At 40.9% G+C, this 26286-nt stretch overlaps 1 protein-coding gene across 6 annotated transcripts in view; it reads left to right on the forward strand.

Moving 5' to 3' along the window:
* LRRC3B (leucine rich repeat containing 3B) overlaps window positions 1–26286 on the forward strand; it is a 134379-nt gene that overhangs the window by 82735 nt on the left and 25358 nt on the right. The window contains exon 1 of one of the 6 annotated variants that reach the window (XM_079302862.1): window positions 7031–7049. The exons of 1 other annotated variant lie outside the window; for it this stretch is intronic. The gene's annotated coding sequence lies outside the window, so the exon portion shown is untranslated. Of the gene's footprint in view, window positions 1–7030; window positions 7050–7475; window positions 7681–7757; window positions 7887–19608; window positions 19666–22005; window positions 24410–26286 lie in introns of those variants that run through there. 4 more of the 6 variants (XM_079302863.1, XM_079302857.1, XM_079302860.1 and 1 more) reach the window with 4 other exon arrangements.

The raw sequence follows: 26286 nt of genomic DNA on the forward strand, positions 1-26286 counted from the left end.
AGGAAATCACACACACATACACACACACACACATATGTTTCTACAGATCATGTCATTTCCCCTATATTACCTGTTATTACACCATAATACATTTGTCTATATCAGAACACACCTGTTATTGCACCATAACAATTTTCTTGTGAGACAATTTCAAGGAAGATAAAAGCACTTTTTTTTCAACAAAGTGGCTGCAGAAGAACAATAGCGATCTCATAGTAATAACAACTTTTATGAAGCATTTTTCATCTTGTGAGCAAGATCCACCTTGAAAGTAAATTGCATATACTTTCCCATTTTATCTAGCTGCCTAAGCATGAGGTATCATTTAACCTACATATTTTGGTCTCCCAGTGTTTCTGTAGGTATTGTTACAAGTGTCATTCAACATAGGACTTAGGCATATAGTTTACTTTGAAACTTTTAGAAGGCTCAGTTGAAGTCAGCATCAGTACTCTTGGTACATTAGATTGAGCAGCTGTGTAAATACCTGCAGGATCAGTATCTTAGGTGGCAGCTTCTTTGGGGCACACCATACTTCTATTAATGTAAAAAAATACCACATAAATATGTGGAAAATATACATTTTCTTTAAATATGTACAATATCCCAGTGGATTTGGCTAAGAGTTTTGTACATAACAATAATAGACATAATTTAAAAAATTCAACATAAAACCAGTGAATCAAGACAATTATTCTGAAAGACTCAAGATAGCAGATCCTAGGTACCATGTGAATTCTTCCAGAGTAATCAAGTTCTGTAAGTCCCCATGATACTGCACATAAAGAAAGAAATATCTTCAATATCCTCTGAACAGTGTCTCATATGTCCACATCTCAGATGGCTGTAATAAATAGCTTTTATGCTATTGCTAGTTGTTACTGGACTACATTTTAATTTTTCCCCCCCTCCTGTTTAAGGAAGACAATAAATCCACTGAAGTTTCTCATTTCTGCCCAGACACCCTGCAATCTGCTTCTGGGATAGTGCTGGTTGTTTCTTATATGTCCCATCATAAACAGCGATTCTTTATGGAAACATCTTTTCCATCTAGCTACTAAAAATGACAGCAAGGATTATGCAATAGAGGATTTGCTTGGAAAACATCATTTGCAGTCTGTACATATACTCAATGACAAAAGCCCATTTCTTAAATAAAACTAGAGTTTAAGAGAAACCTATAATAAATCTAAACTGAGAAGAATATCTTAATGAGCTGAGGCTATAATGTGTCCTTTTCTCCTACCCTTCAGAAACAAAAAATATCTACTTTCTGTGATGATAAGCACTATATGAAGCTATACCTACTGTGGTTTTGTAGGCTTCCACATGCAAACATCTTGGGGATCTATAATACCATTTTTGTTTATAAATAATTTGCAGTGTCACACTGTTCATTGCACTTACCAGTGATACATGCAACACTCATTTTACAAGTATATTATTCAGAGGTAGTAAGTCATGGAGATGTGTTTCCACCTTGTTTCACCAGTCTGAGTTGGTTTTCTTTCATTCCATTTCATGACTCTAGGTAAAATGTTAGAAACAAGTTTTCACTAATTATGTCATTCTACTGAGAGAAACAGCTAATTTAGGTTTATTCAGTAATTATTTTCCTGGATGCAGCCACTCGCACCTTCCAACCAGACCAGAACACCATGGTGTGTTTACAAATGCTTTGTCAGAGAAGGTGTTAAATATCCAAATTTTCATGCAGGGATGCTGAGCACCCTCACCTCTCATGAAGATGGAACACCTCATAGTTTAGGGCTGAAAGTATTCAGAAACCTGCTTTCAATAGGGCTTTTCCACAGCCAAGCTGCCATGTGTCCTGCAGCTGTGTCCCATCAGCCTAGTTTTAGATTTCCTTACAATTTAAGGCCAAGAGAGATCATCAGACTGTCTAATCTGTCTTGCATATAGGAGCCTATTAAATGTTGTACATGTACACCAAAGCTGAGAGAACTACTTTCATTAGCCATTAGTATTTTAGTTCTTGAGAAATCAAACTAAACCAGTTCTAAAACAGTACCTGAGCTTACTGTGATACTTGAGAACTGATAAGGCATGCCCAGACAACCACAGAAAAAAATCCATGCAAAATATCCACCATGCTTGCCAGCCTGAGCTATTAAAATTTCTACTGCTTCTGGACTGGGGTTAATTCAAGCCCAAGCATCAGATGTCTAAAATAATTTTCTGCATTGGTTTAATCTCTTTCTGGCTACAGCAAGATAAATAATACATGGTTCAAGGGAAGGCAAAAAGTTCTTCTGCAGAATATATGAGACCAAATATCTCTCAGAGGAGTGGAGATTCTTCCTCTCTGCTCTAGGCAGCCAACTGGAGCTCTCAAGTATGGGATTTGATTATACTTATTACCTTAATGCCAGCTTGAAAATATCTGAGTGAGCAGGGTGCAATTCAAGCCATCTTGTTCCAGCTATAATGGAAGAAGTTGCACAGATGCATTGTTCTAATGGATGCAGGGCCAGAGGGATCACCAGGGGATTTAGCCTGATGTGACCCTCCTTTCCTCCCTGAGGCTGCTCTGTCCATTAGAAGTTCTCCCAGAAGCTGAAGTAAAGCTATATTTAAGACAGCCTTTTTTAGGACAAAATCAAGCAATGGTGAGAGCACCACCTCCCTTCATAAGCTGTTACAGAGTTTAATTACCTTTACTGCTAGGAAATTGCATCTGATTTCAAGGTTGATTACATCTAACCTGAAACTTCCAGACACTGGATTTAGCTTTGCTTTTGTCAGCAGGAATGAAAAAGCTCGCTGTTGTTATCTATTCCCTGTGTCCTCTCCCTCTTTTCTTAAGTGGAATATGTCCAGCTCTTTAAGCCTCCTATCTCAAGACTTGTACTTGACATACAAAATATTTGGATTTTCTCCAACATTTTCTCATCTTCTTTAAAGTACAGGCACCAGAACTGTGCTTGATATCTTGGAAACATGCAAGGACTGTGCTGAATCCTTTCCTCATCAATGTACTGAGACCTCCTGTAAAGGGTGATTTAGATAATCACCTTTTATCATTCCCTGTGGCTCTGCTCTCTGAGCCAGTGTCCATTCCTACAAGCTTTTGGACTGTAGTAAAATGAATTTAGTGTGCTGCTTATTGGACAGTGATCATTTAGCCAAATCAAATTACTGCAGAAGTAATATATCTCCTTTATTTATTGGGCTATATGCAAGCCTTTAAAGCAAAGATTCTATCTCATGGCCCTAAGTGCTGAAAACAATAGACAACGGTATCAGGCAAAGACTGTTTCTGCTTCTGCTTGGAAAGCTCCTCACATTGAATGAAATCTCTCCATTAAAGGGCTATATTTTGAAATTTGTCATAGAGACACTTCTTAATCCTCGCAATAGGTGACCTGTTAATTCCATGTAATTCAGGACTTGAAATCAAGATGTCATGTGGCATTAACTGCCTTGCAGAAATCCAAGTACCTCCTATCGATACAGCTGCTTTTCTAATGCAGAACTGTAATCTTTTATATAAATCTTTGAAATAACCAAAAATTCCACAAGGCTACTTGTTGAAAGATAACTGCCACCAACCTGTTTTGAGCAGGATTAAATAGATTTATACTTTTTCTAATATTTAAGTATCCCAGAAACACATGCTATTTTGTGAGAAGACCAAAACATCAGTTTCAACTAATGGATGGCACGTAGCAGAAAAATATGTTTCCCTACTTATATTGCTCTCTAAATCAGAGCTAGGTGGAGTATGAGCTGAACTAGTTGAGCTTATTTACAACTACTGTTTCTCTCTGAGTTAATGAATTACTGACAGTCTGAGGATCCTCTGTTATTTTAAACAGAAACTCTCTCATAAAAGTCACTTCATCTATTTTCTATAGTAGAAAAGGGACTAAGTAAAAGACCAACAAGACCTTTCAAAAGACAGAAATCCGCCAGATACAGGAACACAGAAAGGACTGGCTCTTCTTGAAGGGAGTGTTTAATGCCCAGTCCTTAAAGCCTTGTGAAAGTAGCTGTCCTTAGAAACCAAGATGGGTCTGCACATTGCCAGCACAGAGCTTAAAAAGATTAAGAGACACAAAGGATTTGTACTGGCCCTCTGTAAAGAGGACTTTGATTCATTGCTAATCTTCTCAGGGCAAAACCTCATCACCTATACATGCAGTAGCAGTACCTATGGGCTGAGAGGAGAATGAGGACTGCTGGTACCATCAAGCCTAGAGAGAGAGCAGAAACAGGTATACAATTTAGGAATGCAACTATAGTGTGAACATTGTGGTTTGTGCTGCTTTTAGTATTTCCAGGTTGCAAAATGTCATGTTTTTTGCTGTTCTCGTGGTTCAACACCAGCTACTGCTCTGGGCCCTGCCTGTGTGCTCCCTTGGAGTAGGGAGTTATCCCAGGGAGAACATGCCCCTGACATGTCTTTGCACTGCTCTTCACAAAAAAATCACACTCATGAACAGAATATTCCCTCTAAACTTCTAAGCTTGTGCTACTGGAGTTAAAAACATTGTGAGATTTAGCTTTTTAATGTACCTACATCTAGAATATTAATTTCATACTACTGTAGGCTATGAAAATAATTGATCCTGTAATGAAAGGAATATTAGTCAAGGGATAAAGAGAAGGTCACTCAATTTATTTCAGCACTGGAAGAAGTGGTATTCTTTGCTGATTTTGTAAAAAGCTATTAATGTCTCAGAAAACCAACGGAATAGATGGTACCAGATGATTCTTTAATTTAGTCATTGAAATATTTTGTTAATATTTATAAATTTTTAAGCACCTAATCCTGTAAAGTCTTGTTTATATGAATAATCCTTACAAACAGTCTTGCTGAATTATGTAGGGTATTTTTTTGCACTAGAAAAAAAATAATTTGTGTAAAGATCAGTACTACCAGGTCCTTAAATATTTACAAACACTCATCAAAATTATTTTCTGAGGGAAACTGAAGAACCATCTGGTATTCCCTGTTATTTAATGCTCCCTGATTTTCCTATCTATGTGCAGAAGTCAGCAAATATTAGCATTTTCTTTCTTATTTGAGGGCAGCCAAATTACCATCTCCTTATCTTTTAAACTTGCACTCCTTCCTACCAGAGGACTAATCCTTTCACTTCTACCTATGTAAAATGGACAGGAAATGCCAGTAAGCCAGTCAGCAAATCTGCTTCTGGGTTTGTTTAAGGACTAAAGTTTCTTTCAGCTAGAATAACAATAAAATCTTTTTTTCTGCACACCATGACATCAGCAGTATTTCAGCCCTTAAAAATCTGCAATATTTTTAACAGCAAATAGCTGTGCATCCCTTAACAGCAATTTTCCCCAGAAAAATACCCTATTCCCCTTTTCAGAGATATACTAAACACCCACTTTTCAACTGAAGTTGTAGATGCTTAACTGCTCTGAGGAGTGAGTCTTTTAATACAAACCTACAAACAACTATGTGCAGCTGGTCAAAAAAACTTTCTATTAGGTGCAATTTCAACAACCACAAAATAGTTTTTCTAACTTTTTTTTTTGGCAATTACACTTAAACCATTAGGATGAATGATATTATAGCTAATGAAGTAAGTTGTTATGCATGTTAAGATCAGTCTTTTCTTATATTGATTGTTGTGATATTTAACAATACAAAAAGTTTATTCCACAAAGCACCACTAGAGGTTCAATTTTAAAGGGAAACTGCTTTTTTTTTGGGGGGGGGGGGGGGGGGTGTCAAACCAAATGAAAATCAGATCTGCTAACTCTTTTATTCTTTTCATTAAAAAATATTTAAAACCACCAAATTACTCCAAGGAAGTTTGCAATGCAGGTAATGTGGTGTATTGCAACCAAGTGCATCCATCTTGGGCACTACACCCAGCTGTCATATATCTATATACCAAACAGCAAAAATATGAACACAAGCTGTATTTGAAGAAAGGGATGCTACACATTAGATTTTGGGTTTGGGTTTTCAACTGTGGTTAATAGTTTTCTACTTCCTTAAAATGAATCTGAGTCAGTTTCAGATAAAGGAATAAAACTCACAAAACCTGAAAATTGTTTCCCGTTGCAAATAATACAGGGCTGGTAGCACAGTTGTGGCTTTTTCAGTCAGTTTCATCAGCTTTGTGACACAACCAAACACACTGCAAAAATAAAGGCATGCTCATGTTTTTATATTTTAACTGATTGTGTCTTCAAAGCTGGGTTGAGTCAGTGTGAAAACTGTGTAAGGAACTCATGAAAGTCATTTTTATCAAGTTTGGTTTTTTTATTTGTTATTTTCTCTTATACTAAGAAGAATTGAAAATTATAGGCATACATCTAAGTGTTCATGAGCCAATTTGCAAATATTCTTAGGAGAAAAAAGAGCAGGTTTTGCTATAGTACAAAGGCCTGGTCCTGCATTATGTTGGTAATATGATTCAGATAGATTCCTCAGAGAGATAAATATTTTTATTTGGATAGAAACTCACAGGACTGAAGCTTAATGATGGAAAATGACATCTGACAATTTATTAGTGGCATGTCTTTCTTTTGTCACCCCTTCCCTCAAAAGACTACCTGTCTGTGGCCATAGCACTCATCCTTCTAACCTAGAAGTCTCTTTTCAACAATGGCTAATATGGAGATAAAACAGTTTTGTGTAGTTAGAGGCAAAAAACATAGCCCAGAGGAAATCAATGCCAATTCGTTTTCTGTTCCATGCAGCATCTTAGGCAGCTTTCACCGTAAAGCAAACCAGCTAAGATGGATCTTTCTAAAACCCATCTACGCAGGTGCTCTCAAACTGGAGACAAGCCACAAAATTCTTTGCTGCATGAAATGAACAGAAAGTTTACTTTGCAGAGCCAGAGTAGAAAAGTGCACAAGTATTTGAGTGAGAAAGGCAACCAACTGATGATATTTCTTAAAGTCTGGGTTATGACAAGCCAAGCAACTGCTGCAACACAGCATATTTGACAGAAGCACCTCTTGGAGAATAAAGCCACCCTCGAACGAGCCGCGGTAAACCCGAAGCAGGATGCGAACAACTGGATCATCACAAAAGGTTGGTGAGGTTGAGCATAGAGTAAGTTCACCTATCGTAGCAAGTATTATACATCGGCAATGACAGCTGTTCACTCCGATGAGCAAAACAATTAACCTCATTCGTATGATGCCGGGGAACCTGGTGGGCACTGGGGGGAGCAGAAGCAGCACCCTTTGAAGGCACCGCGGGCAGGGCTCTTTCTCTCCATCAGCCCCGGCCCTGCCCCTAGAGCTGGAGGGCGAGAGCCGCATCCAGCGCCGGGCGGCAGACGGGCAGCATCGCCCCTCGCGGGCAGCACCTCCCCGCGGCGCGGTGGGAGCGAGAGGGAGGATCATCTCCGCCCCGCTCTCTCCTCCCTCCGAGCCTGCAGCCGCAGCGCAGGGCAGGGGAGCGGCGGCGCGGCAGGCACAGCCTCCCGGCGGAGCGGCAGGCGCAGCCTCCCGGCGGCGGAGCGCCCGGCGGAGCAGCAGGGCGGGCGGGCGTTGGCAGCGCCGGCCCCGCCGCGCCGCCCGAGGCTCCGCCCGGCGCTCCCATGGCGCGGCGGCCCCGCGCCAGGTGAGCAGCGCTGCCTGTTGCGCCGAGCCGAGCGGAGCGGAGCCGAGCGGAGCCGCCGGGGCCACACGCCGAGAAGTTTTGCGGGAAGGCGCCGCGATGTGAGTTGCGGCGCCCCGCGGATGCGCTGGGCGGGGGGCGGCAGCGCCGGGAGGAAACTCGACGGGGAGGGAGCGGGGGTAAGGCGGGCAGCGCTGCTGCCTCCGGGGTGCTGCCGCCGTGCCGTGCCCCCTCGCCCGGCAGCGAAAGGCGAGGGCCACCCCAGCTGCCCCCTCCCCCAGCCCGTGCTGGCGAACCTCCGGTGTCCGTGAGTCCTGGGGGTGATGGGGTCGGGATTCCGCCGAGGCAGCGGGAGATGGGGAGGGAATCCAGAGGCTGCGGGATTGACACCCTCTCGCCTGGGGGCAAACGAGGGGTTTGAGACCCGCGGCCGCCGATCCCGTTCAGGAGCAACATCAGAAGAAGGGGTGGAAAATGAAGCGCCCCTCCCTCCCATCCGCGCGTGTTCCCGGGGTGCTGGCCGCTGTCCCTGCCCGCCGTGTGCGGGCGGGCTGCCGGAGCCCCTTCGCGCTGCTCCGGTGCGGGCGGCGGCCGGGGCGCCGAGCGGGGCTGCCGGGGAAAGGGGGCGGCGGAGGCGGGCACGGGTGGGAAGGCGCCGTGTGTGTTGCCGTAGGATTTTTCCACTTTGAGACCTATCAGAATCAGTTGCTACGGTTCGGGCGGCGGTGGCCGCGATGCGGGGGGAGGGGGGAAAAGGGCATCTCCCTCCGAACGGGAGCAACAAATGGCAGCGGCGGTGCCTGCTGCGCCCAGGTGAGCTGCGACGCCCCCGCTGCCCGGGGAGGCACCGAGCGGGACCGTGGCGGGGTGCGGGTGCCCCCGGCCCGGGACAGGAACGGGGGTTCAGGGGTCCCGCGGGGGCTCCGTGCGACCCGCGCTCCGACCTCTGAGCCCGCACAGAAATGCCGTGATCTCTTGCAGCAAGCGGGTACTGGGTACTGTGTCTCTGTGGGAACTGCGGGCTCTTCGCTCGCCTTTCTGGCAAGATACACGTCCAGACTTTCTCTCGCCAAAAAATTTGGAAAATGCCTCAGGATGTGCCAGAGAGAATTCTTCTTTGCTTCTGTCTTCAAAAATTCGGAGATTTTAGAGTATCGGTTAGAAGATGTGAGAGTGATTCAGGCTGCAGGTTGTCTAATCTTTCTGATTGTCCCTAGATAGCAGAAATGGTGTAATTACAGAATGAAAACAGCCATACAACTTGAAAAGCTTAAATAGACCAACCACCCAAAGAGTCAGAACGAGAACCAGGCAAACAACATTTAGTGCTCTCCTGAAAGAAGTAATCCTAGAGTTATTTACATAGATATGAAAATGACAGAATAAGCTAAAGCTTTTGAGATTATTGGAATTAATTAAAGTATAATAGCCATGAGAAAATGGTACAGATTTGGTAAGGAAAGGAAAATAACCCTTTTTCAATCTGAAAACTCTGACTGGGGCAGCCTTTTCTGAATGCCAAAAAGATCTATCAGAAATTTCTTCTTACGGTAACCTGTCTAATAATTTGTAGGTTTAAATTGGAAGGTGTGTGTCATGCCCTACTGAAAGCAGTAGCTTGAAGGCTTTGATATAGAGCACCACAGTGTTCATATGGCTTACCTATTGATATTATTCTTAGTAATTTAATTTAAAAGTATAGGCTTCTGGTTTGGTTTAAAGGGGAATAAATTGTAGAATGAACTAAATTTGCAAAACTTTTGCTACGTTCAGAGTCTAATTTTCTAGTTCAGTTTCTAAATAGTAAAATTGCTTAGAATTAATTATAACTGTGATTGTGGCAGCCCTTACTTGTGCAAGTTGCCGGATTTCTGTGGGATTACTTCTACAGGCAATATTCTGATGGCTCAAGATGGCAGGATCAAGCCCATGGAGAGTTCCATCATGTAGGGTTGTGCCCATTGGCGCTAATGAGACGATTTGGACTTTGGTAAGACAAGACTGTGAGGTTAAGTCCAAATCCCATGCATTTATTCAGTTATTGCTGGCTGGGTCACTGAACCCTGCTCTGGCTTTCCCCTGAGGTCTGCTGTAAAATTTGCGCTGACTTCAGTCCAGCCAAAACGAGCTCCTGTGTGATTGTAGATTCCAATTGCCTTAGGGCGGGTTGAAGCTGATGAGTGTCTTGGAGATGAGGGCCTGAGTGAAAGAGGATTCTACCTGCAACTATCAAGAATCTATGTGTTTTGCCTCAAATATGAGATTAATTGAAAGAGAAGTATCATTTAATAGGCATATAAGTCTGCTCTGGATCCAGTCTTCAGCTAATACAGTCCATGAGGTTTGATTTACCTTTTCTATGTGCTTTATGGATCCGTATTTCAAATCTTTTGGGAGGTAGGAAATTCTTCCTGCTCACACTGAAACAGCATTAGAGTAACTAGAGTAAGAGAGCAAATGCATGATATGTCAGCTCAAGAAATATCCTCCCGGCAGGAGCACTGGAATTTATAACATTCAGCTGTATTCAGAAGTGCTAACTCAAGTGTCTAAAGCCAGGGAAATGTATTGCTTCACTTCAAAAGTACCTTTAGATATTCAGTTAAATAATAAGGTGCTTCTGAGTCTTGTTTTTAAGAATATTTCCTGTCACTTCGCTAAGAATATTTACGTGAGTGACACAAGGAATACCTGGCTCACTGGCAGGAAGATTTTAAACTTTTTAATAAAGTGAATGATTTAAACAAGAAGGAATATGGATAGAAATATTTCTTGTTGCCACTTCAGTTCATCAGAAGATGAACCAAGGAAAGTACTTCCTCTCAGAGTGGAATACTGCATTTGTAATGACTTACTGGATTTGCATGTAACTACTGTCCTTGTTGTCATCTGCATGCCTGATCTTTGGATCAACACTCATTAGAGAATGCAAATTAAATTAGTGTTCTGTGGCTAGCAAAATAATACCCCTAATTTTGCTTCATTCAGTAAGCTTTGTTCATAAGCTTAGGGAAAACTCTTTTGAAGCAAATTTAGAAACTTGTAGTAATGTTAAACAGATGCTTACTTCAAAATGATGGTATTTTGAGCCAAGAATAAATTATTTGAGTTCATAGAATATGTAGCATTTACCTTGGCTTGTTTGGCCAAGCATTTTTAAGGTAATATTTTATTTACTAAAAGGAACCTCCAGAAAAGTGCAGTTTGATGGAGCGCTTCAATACCGGTATGAATCAAATACCAGTATGTCTACAGAACGTACAAGCAAAAAGGATTTAGGAATTCCTCAGCACCTTCAGTAAGTATTTTTAAAGAGATTATACATGTGAATACATGGATGAACAAGGTATATCTTCTGGTCTTAATCCAGTGTGCTGTGGGTGAAGTAACATCAAATTTGGAGATGTTGTGGTGAATTTAATCTCTGCTTCTAGTTTCAGTCCAGCTCTTTTCATAATCAGTTTCTGTGCTCCCATCATTCTGATGCAGTTGTTAGTCTGGATGCACATCAGACTTGTGGGTGCATCCCAGAGGGAAAAAGAGTGTGATGTGGTATTGGTTTTACTCACTGCTTCATCAGAGCTCGTGGTTCAGATAAACAGTTGCTGTGGAACTCACTGTGGAGGAGGAGGATATCATTAGTTCACAATGTTTAAAGATGCATGATCCTGCTTCATGGAGATTTCTGTGGGTGACTGGTGCCTGTGTCTGTACTTGCCGCTGATGACCTGCACTGCTTATCCCTGTAAGCTCATCAACACCTGTATCCAGCACCAGCTTGCTTTACACACTTAGATTGAACTTGGAAATGCAAACACAATGCTTACTGTTACCAAACAACAAAGTACCTTTTGTTCCTCTCTGGACATTTAAATGCTCCATTGAGTTCCTTCAGCAAGCAGATCTTTTATAAAAACTGATGCATTTTGGACTGACTTCCACAATGGACATGGGGAAGTCCTTTTACCATAAGGATCATCCCTGCTCCTGAGTTCTGTTTTCCATCAGCAAGGAAAAGGGAATGGTTGATGAATTAAGATGGTATTTCTTTCTCTGGAGGGTATGAACTTTTGGCAGGGATGAAAACAAGAGAGGTAGACAAATGGGAGCAGATGAAGAAGGCCAGATGCCCTCGAAACAGGGGAGAAGTAGATGAGAACAGGGAGAAAGTGGCTGATCTGAGTAGTTTGACTCTTGCAGTTGAGGTGACCTGGTCTGTGCTGTACTTCTCTGGCTTGGCACCATGCTGTGCCATGGATTTGTCATGGTCCTGCCATAGGCCTTCAGAAAAGGTGTGCTGGTTGATTTCAGTGGGACTAGAAGCCTTGCTGAGGAATTGAATTTGGCTTTTTTGTATCTCAGCTCCACTGACAGAAAGGAGATAAAAAATGCCTCTTGAGGAAATGGGGCTGGTAAAATGCTTTTTCAGAGATAGATTGAGCGGGATAATTGGACTTTTTACTTAAATAGAGATGAAAATTAGCACTACAGATCTTGATGTGCTTGATTAAGGTTTACCTCTGATTTTCAGCTAACTAGTGTGTGTTTTAAATGAATTTGGCACTTCATTAATAGCAGTTTCATAAAGCTGCAAACTTGTCCTTTGAGAAGAAGAAAAAAAAATTAACCTCTGCTTGCCAAGCAGTACTATAAAGATATGTTAATAAGGAAAAATGAAAAGTGATATAAGTGAGTGACAATACATAAACGGGATGCTACTCTGGCTTGGAAGCAGGAAAGCAAATGGAGACTATTTAATTATTTAATGAAAAGTCCGTTCTCAAGTGGCAGTAAAAGGAGAGACTAACAGAATTTTGAAAGGTTAGGAGAGGGAAACAACACATAAAGAAAGTAGAAGGTGGACAGGAAGAGACCAAAGGGTCAGGGGATGGACTTAAGATTTCTATGGAGTTCTCAGCTGGAATGGCACCTGTGTATTGTGGTGCTTTCATAACAGTCAGCATTTTACTGAAACTGTGGAAGTTTGGTACAGAGTATTCTCCAGGGGGGTCACTTCATGTTCTCACTTCCTCCTCTGGATGAACAACCTCAGTTAATAGGGCATTTGCCTCTAAAGATGGCTTGTCTTAGGTGTGGGGCTCTCTTAAGAGGTTCACTTGTGGATGTTGTTACTTTTAATGGTGCTGTCATTTACTTGTGTCAAATTTGCTTCCTCCACCAAGCAATAGCCCTGGTTTTATATTGAGTGTTTTTTGCAGTTTACCAAAACTGAGTTATACACTTTTGCAAATGTAGTTACTAAAGATACATTGTATGTCAAGATCATGAGTATTAAGCATTTCATTCCAAATGTCTGCTTTGAAAGTTACTGGGACATAGGAAAAGCATGTGAAGGCTGTTTCCCTCATGTAGGTTACAGATGTGTATTGTTTTGGCAGAATTTGCTTCATGCAAAATATTCTTGTAATACTTACCAAGTATACATTGTTATGTGCTTGTGAGTAATTTGGAGCAAAAAGGTGAAGCCTTTGGACATGAAAATAAATCCATGGGGCTTGCCATTGTAATTAAAAGAAAAGGAAAAGCATTGGATCAGCAGTGTTGAGTTGCTGCAAGTACTCTCTCTCCTTTAAAAGCAGAGACAAATACAAAAATTTTGTGTGCAATTGCTTGTTAGGTTGTATGTGGTTAAGCAAACAATGGTGGTTATATGCCTTAGTGATGAAATTTCATCTTAATCTTTCATCAGCATTAAAACCAAAATGAATATAAGTTACTGGTGTTTTAATTCTTGACTTGTTAGCCTGTTTCTATTCTGTCTTTGGAAATGAAAATAGGCACAATCTCTATAGACTTCCATATCAATGATTTTTATTTATAATTCTTCACATAGCAGCCCTTGTATATTGTTTTCAATACACTCTTTTCTTAAAAGAAAAGAAAAAAGGAAAAAAAAACCCCAGAAAATCTTTTCTTACACTTCTAAAAACACTTCTATAATGCTTTTTTCCACTCTGAATATTTATTTGGAAATGCTGATGTTCTGTCATACTTACACCATCTAGGCAAAAAAAAAGAAGGTAGTTGCCAGGAGCAAAAATTGTAGAATCAATATGTGCAAATTTAGGAGTTGCAGAAGAGGGAAGGTCCACAATAGCAGGAGACTGACTGTTGGCAAGACTGGAAATTGGTAAATCCAGGGGTCAGTCTTTATATATAAATCTTGCTAGAGATTTTTTTCTCCTAGATGTACTGCAAATGGTCTTTAAAATACATCTTTATTCTTAAGCTTTATTAAATGTAATTATTGTTATAAATGTCATAAGAGTGACCCTTAGTTCTTTTCTCCTAAAATGAAGTTACCAAGCTAATTCTGCCATTGCAGCCTTTAACCAGTGTGATGGTGTTTCTGAATGTCCTTTTTGCCCTTGTTTTCAGCTTTGTTGACGCCGAGTCATTGAGATGAGAATTGGTGACTTTTAAACAGTCTATTTTTAACAAAGTTTGTAATAGAGTATTAGCGTTCATGAATGTGTGTCAGTCCCAGTCTGCACAAGCACTAAAAGGGAAGGCATGTATCAGAGGAGATCTGCTTCTAAGTGCTCATTTTCAACTTTGTCATTCTCTGGGTGTGCCTGGTCCTGTTCTCTAGATGGGAGTTCCAGTTTTTTACACTGCTGCTACAAGGACATCTCTTTTTCAAAGCTGAGAGATTCCAAACTGAAACATTTTTCAAAGAAATGATCTATATCAAGTTATAGCATGAGATACAAATGGGAAATTTTGGTTTCTAGGGACATCTAACTTAGAGTGAAATAGCTCCTCAAACTTCAGATCGGAATACTTCTCAGACCTTTAGTTGTCACTTCTAACACACTGCATTTAACTAAAGCACACAATTCAAATAGAATAAGAACATCTCAGCTCTGACTGAAAAGCAGCACATGGATGACAGCGTGCAATCCAGGTAATCCTTTATTTTCCTGTATGTTTTGAGGCTGCAGAGCTGACATGTCATGTCCCTATACACTGGGATTGTGATCCCTTCTTGGTTATAAACAAGACTGTTGTCAATGAAAGGCTAATAATTTCCTGTTCAGAAAATCTGTTGGTCATTTTCTCTTTCCAGAGCCTTTCACAGGTTTTGCCCTTTGGCAGAAACATTTTATCTGTATTCTGCTCATCACTTCCATCAATTACTTGCTATGCTTATTGGCATCTCTGATGCATAGTGGGTGTTGGGAATAATTTCTTGATGAAAAGGGTTATCAAGCATTGGAATAGGTATTTGAGTCACCATCCTTGTAGGTGTTTGGAAGATGTATAGATAAGGCACTTAGGGACATGGTTTAGTGGTGGACTTGGCAGTGCTGAGTTAACAGTTGGACTCAAAGATCTTTTTTAACCTGAATGATTCTACAATTCTATAAATACTTATTTTGCTAGAGTAGGACTTGACAGGATTTAGACATGCAAGAAACCTAAATCTTTGGCTCGGGAAATAATCCTGATAGATACAAATGGTATTTCAATAACTTTCGATCCAAAAATGTTTCTTGCAAAGCGACAGAACTGTTCTTCTTGCCAGTCATGGCAGGTGCTCCATCTGTACAAACACCACCTAATTCGAACGAGTCAAGCTTAACTTTTCTTTTTCCACTATCTGCCACATTTTTAACAATTTTTTTCTCTATTCTTTAAATAAGTGTGAGACAGCAGTGTAGAATGAAATGGACAGAGGCCAACAAATTTGTTAATTATAGTGGATTTTTTTTTAACACACTGAACAGCAGCAGTCAACCGTGCAATGTCAGTAGCATTGCGGTTTCCCTTGGTTGTGAGCAAAAAAGAAAAAAATTGCATGAATCTGTTAAAAATTGAAATGCATGCTGTTGTATTGTCTAATGCCATCTCATCCCTTCCCATTGTCATGCTGTGTGAACAACTATGGACATATCAGCTGTGTGCTGTTCTTTCAGTCTGGTTTGGGCAGAAATAATTGATGTACCCTCTTGTATTCAGGCTTTGTTGTCTGAGAACAGCCCTTTCTCACAAGCTTGCCATAAGGGATATTTGCTATTACACCTTTGTCACTGATTGCAGTTCACAGATATGTATTTATTTTTTCCATGTAAAAAGCTGTCATGCTGGGAATCTTTCTTGAGGTGAAACCTGACTACAGATCAGATGCACTAAAGTATATTTTACATTACTTTCAGGATTAGTTTGTATAAAAGTACCATTCCAATCTGGATTTCTGTGTCACTGTCACCACAAACATACTTCTGCAGACCCTGTCCATTCGGCATAGAAGTTCCCTGAGAGAAACAATCTCTGTGCAGTGTCAGCTCCCTGCACTGTCATCTTAGTATTTTTTTTCACTGTGGGATGCATGACTTGGCAGGCAATGCTTTGATGATAACTAAATGGATTTAAAAACCTTATGGACATTTGAATTAACTGGGAAATAGTTAGAAAAAACATAAAGTGAGTGAGGTTGCACAGGTCCTTTATTTTCTCCTTGCTGTGGGGCTGCAGGGCAGGTGTTCTGTGGGGTCCCAAAAGAAGTCTTATTGACTGGAGTTAGTGTACCTTGTTTCATTGAAGCAGTATTTAATCAGTAAGCTAAGGCTGCTAGTTTTAAATTCTGATTCTTGAAGCTATGGAGTGCAGCTTTGAATACTGAGTAAATGCTTGGGCATCTGCAAAGGGAGACTAAAACATTATCAGGCTTGGACAGCAGTTCTTCATTAATATAAATTCTTGGTGGGCTAGGGGCTGATTCTCTGACCTCAGGTGTTTTTCCATTCACTTGGCTGCTCCAAGTAGCTTCCTCCATTTCCTATGCATCCACAGTTTCCTCAAATTATTTTTTAAAGGTGTATTGTTACCTTTCTTCTGAAAGTGCATAAGGCTAGGGGTTTAACTGTTGAATTTAATACATATTGGTACTGAAGGAGAATTGACATTTTTGTAAATGCAGATGTGATGAGTGGATGAGGAGCTAATGTGACTTTAAAAGCATTTGATCACAGCCCTTATGACATTGTTTGTGCATTTTGGACCAGTCACTTGCAGTTAAAGGGCACTGACAGGGTAACATTTTAGTGACTTTAAATACCACAGCTGACAGAGAAAGATTGAATTTTTAAGGGTCAGCTATCAGGAAAGTGCACTTCAGTATTCCCATCTAGGAAAAAAGCCCAAACATGTTTATTTTGAATTACAAATACTGAGCCTCTGGGCAGTTGATGCAGAGGTAGCCTGAGTGCAAAAGTGGAAAGTTTGTGGTAGTGAAAATTGAAGATGGGTGAGAGATGGCTAGCATTGCTAGCATTGCTATTACTCAGATTCACTGTTTTTACTCATACACCTGACTGTTCTTGGAATTACCTAGCAGCATTTGGCATGGAAGTGTTGCTCCTGGAAACAGTTTCAATCAGAGAAATTAGCCATAAACTTTGACCCTTTTCTAGTATAACTTAGACTAGATGGTTTTATTTGACAACTTAATAGTTGTACCTAACCTGCCTTTAAAAATATTTTGCACTTGAACTTTATTAATCTTGAATATATTAATTTTTCAATTGAATTTTTATGGTTCCCACTAAATAGAAGATGAATCTGGATAAAGGAAATTAAAAGCAAGTGATCTGTATCTTCACATCCTTAACAAATGCAATATAAATAATTACATTCTTTTCAACATTTTCACGCCAGAATGGGAAAAAGGAAAAAGACCATCTGTGCAAACCTTCCTGAAGCCTGTTTCCTGTGCCATTGCCTTTAGGTTAGAGGGAAACACTGTATTCCTCAGGTGCCATAAGGAGAATATGGCTATTGAATGGTCTTGGCAACAAGCAAAGAAAACTCTGGGCGGGGTGCCAGGTGCCTGCACTGGGTCACAGTGCCAGTGTTGCAGAAGGACATGGGGATTTGCAGGCTCCCTGTGAGCCTCCTCACCACAAGGACAGGGTGCACCCATGGCCACAGCAGACCACAGCTTTGGGGTGCACCTCTTCTCTTAAGGGCTCTGTGGGACATTGCAAAGTTCATCTTGCCTCCTTTTGCTGTGTTGTAGTTCCCCATAATGGTGCAAGTCTTTAATTTTTCATGAGGGTTTTGACCCTTGGTTCATTTGAAGGGTAAACTTGATTTCCTTACTCCTACAGAAAAAAAACCCACAAACAAACAAAGCACAAGCACTGGCCACTGTCAGTACTAATTCATCAGATGTGACAGGCTTGGTGTTCTTCAGCTTGGGTTTGCGTGTCAGGATTTAGGGAAAAGGGAATGAGAAGGAAGTGCTTTCTACAAAGAGCTGGCAGGGATGTAGCAGATAAAATGCCCATGTGAGAAGGCTCATCTGAAGAGATGAAGGACAGAATAATCAGCACCTGCAGAAACGTTTCCTTTAAGGTTTGTACTTCTTTTGAGAGGTAAAAGATAAAACGTGCCACTAATACTACAGCATGTCCTTGCTAAGCCTACAGCTGCTTTCTTGTAGCCCCAAAGGAGGCATTTTGCTGAAATGAGTGTTTTGGACATGCACAGGTCAGGGGGATTTGTCAAGGCTGAGTCATGAGCACTGGTGCAAAGGCCAAGTCACAGAGCTCCTAATGTATCCAGGGAGGCATCTCAGCCAGGAGCTCAGTCTCTGGGATCACAGCTGTGTGATGGGCTCATAGCTGTCAGCAGTGACGGGCATCCCTTAAAAGTTTGGTCAAGAGCTGAGCTTTTCTAAAATCTGCAGTTTGGATGACTGGTCCAGGGTGGAAAAGGAATGATGGCAAGTTTTTAGTACCTGCTGCTGCCAGATTCAGTTACGCTTTCTGCACTCTAAAATACCAGTTTGACTGTTAACATAAATATTGTCAGTGTAAGTAGATGGTGTTTTTAATTGCTGTTGTTCTCATAAGGCCTTCAAGGTTGTGACTGAGGACTACAGGAGGGCTTTTCCAATACCTTACTGAGCAAAAGGGCTCAATTCCTTTTTGTTGTTGAGTGACATGGTGTAAGGGTGAAATTGGTAGATGAGATTCCAGTGTTCTCAGCACTAGGTGGAAGGGAGTCCCCATGTGACTTTTGAAATATGGGTTTGCAATATTTTCTAACTTGCCAGGCATTTCTCCTTTGTTTTGTTCTGCTTCCCCAAGTACTTTTAAAACCTTGTTCTAATTTTCCTCTGAAGCAAAGTGATGTTTAAAGAACAAAGTCCATGAAAGATGTTGGTACAACAAAGAAAAAAATTCCTAGAAGAGGCATAGGAGGTCTGAAATGGGAGGTGAATTTTCTTTTGGGAGGAGTTCTTTTCCTTTCTCAGGGGAAAATGATCCTTCTAAATAAGAAGGTGAAGTGTTCTCAGGTGACAGAAAAGTCTTCAAAATGCTTATACAAGTGCAAAATCTCTGTTTCCCAGTCAAGGAGGGAAAGATGTTTTATTATAATATAGACCTGTAATAAGTTAATAAAAAGTAAATTTTGTGTAATTTTCCTTGAAAGTATTTTGATACTAATGAGAATCTTTACAGTCCCTAAACTTTCTAGAGCTTTTTTTTTTTTTTATTCTGTTGTCTTCACTGCTGCTGCTCTCAGAAGAAGCTGTTTATCCCTCTCTTCAAGGTGTCAGCTACACAGGACTTTTCCAAGGCACCAACTTGACCCTTTATGTGGGCTAAGGGTTGCATGAAACAGGGCAGCAAAAGTGTTTCAGTGCAGGTGCCTGGAGCTGGCCTTCCTGTACCCTTGGCTGTGGCTGGATCTGCTGGGGAAGAAGATGGATTTTTTGAGGAAAGAAGACCATGGGAATGTGCCTAGTTTCAGGCTTGAGACTGGGATTGTACAGAGGTGGTGATTAGATTGGTCTTTAGTTTGGGAATATCAGTATTGTGGATTTCTTTTTCTTTTTTTTGCTTGAGAATCACTGATATTTAAAGATTTCAGGTGTGTCTGAGCTTGATGGAATTGTTTAGATTTTTGTGGGTGTAAGCATAATAGATTCATGCCCATAATGTGCATGCTGTCTCAATTTTTTACAGACTTATGGAAAACCATAATGAAAACACCTTGAGAATGGATGTTCTTTGTACTGATTTGAACAGGGATATTTCCAGATGGGAAGTGAGGTATTGTTGCTAACTTGCAATATAAAAATACTTGAAATAACTGTTTCTGGAACTTTAGTATTATCTATTGAATTCTTATCTACCCTTGTCATCTGACAGAATATTAAAACAAGATTCTGCTCAAAATGATAGAAGTGACAGTCATACAAAGCATTTCATTCCTGCTGAGCCCAGTTAGGTAGTTAGTCTGTGGAGATTTGGATCTTGCTTCTGTCATTCAAGGGCAGTCCTTTGGAAGAGATTTGCAGAATAGGTAATTGTGCCCATGAATCCCTTGCTTCCCCCTGCAAAAAGGGTAGAATTTCTGTTGCAACCCTGGTGTGCTGAGGAAGCAGTATTTTTTTTTTTTTTTTTTTTTTTTTTGGTCTTTTTTCCTCCTTTTACAAAGCCAGCATTGGTGAATTCCCTCCCTCTGCAGTGCTGTTATGTAGAATTGCTTCTGTGTTCTGTCATGTTTGACCCCTTGCAGCTGGCAGTGAATCGAAGAAATCACATGTATGGACACCCAAACTCTGCCCTTGGCTACACTTTTGAAAACCTGTGGCATTATATAGTTGGCTTGGAAAGGCTTAAGAAATCCCATGAGATCCACTCTGCTGAAAGTCGCTCTGTAAATGTTAGACAGGGCTGTTGTTTTTGTTCTAGTATATTTTACTTTAAAGCTGCACCTGAGCTGCAGCAGATTCATAGCATTGAAAAAGAGGGACAGGTTTGGAGTGTGGGATGTGCTGTGCTGTCAGTGGAGTTTGTCACTGAAACTGTCCTAGCTGGGTGCCATGGCAGGGTCTGTGCTGCTACAGAGATGTGCTCAGTGGGCTGCTGGTTCCTGGCAGGGTTCAAGCCATTGGTCACCATGCAGCCATCCATTTCTGCTAGGCCAAGAAAGCAGTGTTTGGGTCTGACACATTCCTAGCATCATCCAGTAAGGAGGAATCACATGGCTGAGGAGCCCCTTTGGTCTCCAGGCTCTGGGGAAGCTCTGGGGACTGGCCCATGGTGGTGTAGCTGAGTGCCCTGTGACTGTGAAACACAGTGTAAAGGAAATGAAAAGGCCTATCCTGAGTAATTTGCTTTAATTCTTGGGTTTTGTGTCTTGGGACCCTTGAGAGACAAGGAAACTAATTATGAGATGTGAACAGAAGATGACAGGTATTAAACACACCTCCAGGACTGTCACTGGGAATTTTTATCTACTTCTAAATTTTGGAAAATTTTCAAAGAGAAGAGTTCTATGTATTATTTTCCAGACTGAATGGCAATTCTGCCTTTGATATAGACAAGAAATCGGAAATATCAGAATTACATGTAAATTATTTATGCATCCAATTTGCTGTTGTGAATGGAGGAACAAGGATCTTAAATGCTGTTAATTGCTGTGGATTTTATTTCACTGGCTGTGGTTGTAGCTGCAGGCCCTGTAGCCTCTGAAGGTGTCCTGGGTGCCAGAAGTTCAAGGGCACTTCTGGAAGGGAGGAGGGAATGTGCAAAGTGTTCATTGCTGGGCAGTCAGGTGACATCTGGATATTCTGTCATGTTTGCAGAGAAATGTGATGTTTTTCCTTCAAGTGCTGAAGGATTAACAGCTTTATTTACATTTCTTCTGGTATGTCCAGAACAGAAAAAATAATAGGAAAAAAGTTACAATTCTATATTACAGCATCTTCACATTTTTATTCCGTATTTCCTATATTCAAGGGATTTCCTAGCAAGAATAGAAACATCTGCAATAGCAGCTCCTATTTATGTTAATCTTTTCCAATCAGCATGCAGCCTGAAATAATTACAATAAATGCACTGTCTGCTCCAAACACTCACAGCTTCCATTTATTTCAGGCTTCTTTGCTTTGCAAGTCAGAGAACATAATCCTTCATTCTGCTCTGCTTCATCTCCTTTGCTTTGTATCTTTTGTGAGCTTCATTAACAATGGTCATGCCATGATAAATTACGTAAATTGAGAAGTTTTTAATTAAATAAGTTAGCAAAACAGCCCCACAAAGCATAATAAATTTAATTAGGTAACATTTTCCTGTAATAAGTTTGCACACGAGGTGTGTAATGAAGTAGGCCAGACTGAAATCTGTAATCTGAAGTTTTTTAGATTTCATAGCTGCAAAAATAGTTTCTTTTTTAAAAATGTATTTGTAAAAGATCGTGTGCTAAACATACCTCGTTGTGCAAAGGATTATGCAAACTTGGCAGAAAACGAATAGTTCCTGACAAAGACATGACTAAGAGTGTGTTTGAACAGAAGAGGAACTGCTCCCCAAGTCAGGGTCATTGTCTCCAGCTTGGCACTGGTGCTTTGGCTCTGGGATATTTTTTTATTTTTTAATTTTTTTGGTTCTGGGCAGAATTGACAGGTGTTTTTGGTCAAATTGGCTAATGTATGTGGTATAAAGAGCACATTCAGAGCAAAGTCTCCTTGCTGGTGCTGTGTGCATTTAGCTGGGCTGCTTGCCCAGATATGTGGGAAGGAAAAGTAAGATCAGCCTTGGCTCATGTGTGGAGTGCTGTGGAGCGACTTCTCAGGTGTCCTCTGCAGCTAACAGCATCTGTCTTTGCTTTTTCTTTCCTGAACTTGCATCCAAAAATATTAAGATTGTTATCCCCTGCCTCCTACCCTCTTACACAGCCCAGCCAGGGTGCTGCTTTTGCTTGGGCAATGCTCCCATCTAAGGAATTCGGTTCAAAAATAGAACTTTGCTTTTCCTTTATGTCCAGGATAGCTTGATGACAGTAAATGGTACTCTGATTTTTGATGGTGAGACCACGAAGCAATTGCACAAAAACCAGTGGGATCAGACACAGAAAGGAAATGTTTAAATTATGAATATTGGTTTGTGTTTTTCCCAGACTCTCTGCAGTCACAGAGAGCACTGCAAAGGGAGTATACATTGTTTTGGTTTGGTGATGCATGAAGTCAGTGTAAGGCTTTGTAATTGTCTTTCACAAGTGCAAATGAGTGTGTATTGAAGGCTGTGAAAAATAGTTACCAGTATTTATTATCTCTTTGAAGTATCCCTTTTATATTTTAATTTAGGGCTGATTTAGAGACACAAGTTTGATATCAGCATCATCAGTTTACAGTTTGGGGTGGATCTCTGGTTTTTGGAGCCCACTCATGTTGTTTACCATCAAACTCTCAAACCAGGGAAGGGGACTTTTGGACATTCTGTGAAAAATACATAGCACTACATCATCTGATTTGTGCATACATATAATTATTCTGCTATCTGCAAGAGATATGTAGCATTTAACCAGGTGAGGTCTGTTGTGAATATGGAATGGCAGCTCACCTGAGCTGGTGTATAACTCCTAACCAGAAAGGTACCAAAGCTGCGAGCAAATGCATCTCTTACGGATTTCTGACTCACCGACTACAGTTAACTGTCCACCAGAAGACATTATAAACCATTTCAGCATGTCTGTATATCCTATCTCTCTCTGTTCTGCCTTTTTACAATCAAGAGTGAAGCAGCTGTAATTCTATAGGAAGTAGGAGGGCATAAAGTTTATATAGCAGTAGCACATCTATTTTACAGAAAAGGTCCCACTTAAATTTTAGGATTCTACCTGAACAGTTTGAACAGCTGCCAGAGAGCACTCCTAGGCTTGTAGGGTATTGCACAGAAATCATGACTGTACTCCTCTGCAGAATTTGAGATAACTACAAAGTTATCTCAAATTCTACCCATGGTAGTCTGGTGGTAAAGAGGGACACACCGAGGTCTGGAGAGCAAAGAAACCTGAAAGGAAAGAGTTAATAGGAGCAGAAAGTAGGTGGGGAAATTAATGCACAGAAGCAGGGGGAGAAATCAGTGAAGGAAATATTGGAGTTAAAATACAAAGTGTTGGCTGAGAAAAGCAGCTCACTGGCAGTCCCTTGCTAGGGTGAGAACATTGTACGTTCAAGAAGAAATTCAAGCAGACCTTCCCCAGAGGTTTGTGAATCTTCTGGGTGAAGGACCTTGGGGTGAACAAGAAGACACTTTGCCTCCTATAGTATTACAGGTTAGGTAGCTGAGGCAGAGGAGTTTTCTAATAGCATCTGTAAAAGAAGATATTAGAAATTAAGGTCTGGATGACAGGAATATGTCAAATTAATGCATGATGTATTTTTGGAATTTTACAATGTGTCATAAGTCAGTTTTGTTCCAGGGGAAATGTGACATCTTCTCCCTTGTGAGTGAGGTTTCCAAAGGGCTGAGAAGCAAGGAAAATGGAAAGCAAAAGATGAAGTTGTCAGGTGGAGAAGAAAAGCATCTCCCATGCTATTTAAATTGTATAAACTGGTGTTGATATATCCTGCTCCTCAACCCCTTCTGATAGCTCTGTGTGTTTTGGCTGCTACACCTGTTTTCCATTTTCAGTCTGTTTCAGGACAGTAAATTTTACCTTGACCTGTGAAGCCAGTCATATCCTTTTACAAAGCAGTGACTTCCCAGGAAGCAGAAACATAAATCTGTACTGTTGCCATGAAATACATGCTGTGCCTCACAGCAGATCTGTTTTTTAACTCACAAGAATGTGTGGAAGAGGATTTTGCTGGGCTGCTGAAAACATTTGAGCTGCAGTTTTACATACTGTATTCTTTTTTCTTCTGCTATCAGGATCTGGACTGTTTAGGAAGGAAATGCAGAGTTAACATCTGCAATCTGACATGGTCTTCCTTTTCAGTAAAATACTGATTCTGGCATTCATGTTGAGAAAGAGGAGCCATCCTTTCCAAGACTTTCAGTATAGGTATGAAAATGTTCAAGAGCTGACAGTTAGTAATTGTTATTCATTGGTGCTACTTTGCTTCTAGTACAGTGAACATATTTTTGAAGTAGAATTAAATCCAAGTCTCTCCAGGAGCTGTTGGTATTTTGCTAATGCTAAATTAAAGTGTGCCATGTGGTGTGCTCTAGAGGTGGTCAGTGGTGGCTTGACAGAACTTAATTGTGTGTGTGGCAGGGGTGCTCTGAGTCACTGCGTGGTAGGTGTGATGCAGCCACAGTCTGGTGGGAAGTCAGTCTCTCACAGCCCCTTGTGTTTTCCTGGGCAGGAAGGAGACATTCCCAAGCTGCTTTCCATCCTGCCTGCAGGTTAGGCAGTCCAGCTCCTGGAGTGGTTATTCTGCATAGCCAATTTTTGTTCCTTCTGCTCGTCACTTACCCCGTTGCTTTTTCAACTCCCAAGCTGTAAATACTTAAAATGAGAAATGAGCTAATTAGAAGCCATAAAATAGAGATGGAAGCTGAGCTTCCTTAAAGAGTCAGTAAATGAAGAAGCAGGTCCTCATTGGAGAAGGAGGGATTTAGTCTTTATAATCTTCAAAATTGTTTTATCTTCCTATTAAGCTGTTGAATCATGTGTTTGGAGGTACCAATATAAAAATTTAGTAGTTTTCCATCTTTGGGACATGCTGGTATATGTTGGAAGTTCTTAAATGGCACTGCTCTGTTTTGATAACTCATGCTTTTAATATATTTTTGGTATTACTTGAGCGTGTTCACCCTGCCCAGATGATGCAGTCAGTGTGCAGGATGTTGCACATGGCTGGACTGAAGTGATATCAGGAAGAGAACCACCACAATTTAAACCTGGGAATGGTGCACCTGAGCCAGCAGAGTCACTTTGTGGGGAAGTTTCCTGAAGAGCTGAGCTCCCAGGCTCTCCTTCTTCCCACTCTCTTTTCCTTCTCTCAATGAGAGCTAAACTAGCTCAGGCAGTCATGCACTGGATGTGGGCAAGGTTCCCTGGAGATGGTAGATATGATCTCTGTAGCATGCAGTAAGTAAAGGGGAATTAATGGGATGCAATGCTCAGTGAGGTGCAGGTACAGGCAATCCCCAGTGTGTACCCTGATGTGTACTGCACCCACAGTGATCCTCATTGCTGCCTTGGAGTAGGGAAAGAGAAGGAGCTGTGGCTGCAACTCAATGCCAGTGCTGTGGCTGGTTAAGTGGAGAAGCAGAAGAGTTCAGCAAGAGAGCAAAACATCTGAAGATTCACAGGGCTAGCATGATATTTGGGAATTGCTGTGTGGAATGGTGGCATTTTGTTAATTTATTTTATAATCTGTGATGACAGTAACCTGAATATTGAACAGCTTAACTGTCATTTCATGCTTTGGTGAAGAGGGAGTGGGTGAGTGAGATAGTAGGGGTAAATTGTTAATAGGAGTGAAACCAATATGTGCAGCTTTCTCTGAACCTGCCCACCTCTTTTTTTTGGTGTAATATTGAGCAGCTGGGGCTGTGCTATCTCAGCTCACCATCACTAATCAGGCTATAGATTTCTGGGGACATGCTTTGCTCTCAGTTGCTTTGGTAGAAATCTAAACTTATTACCTAGATTACTTGTATATAGACCAGCAAAATCACATTAACAGATTTTGAGCTTTTTTTGTCCGTGTGGTTCATGAGACATACTCTCATTTTTTGAGTTCTGTCTTTGTTTAGTCATAGGAGAAACCACTTGTACTGGAAATGAGAGAACATTTGCATTATTGCCTTTTTTTCCTTCTTCATGGGAAATTGTACTCCTTTTAGTAGAATTAAGACTAAGACTTCACTGGAAATTAGTTAAAATTATTTACTTTGTTTAAAAATACCATTTTCCTGGTCCATAGTGTT

The sequence above is a fragment of the Erithacus rubecula genome, assembly GCF_903797595.1.
Source record: "Erithacus rubecula genome assembly, chromosome: 3".
Lineage (NCBI taxonomy): Eukaryota > Metazoa > Chordata > Aves > Passeriformes > Muscicapidae > Erithacus > Erithacus rubecula.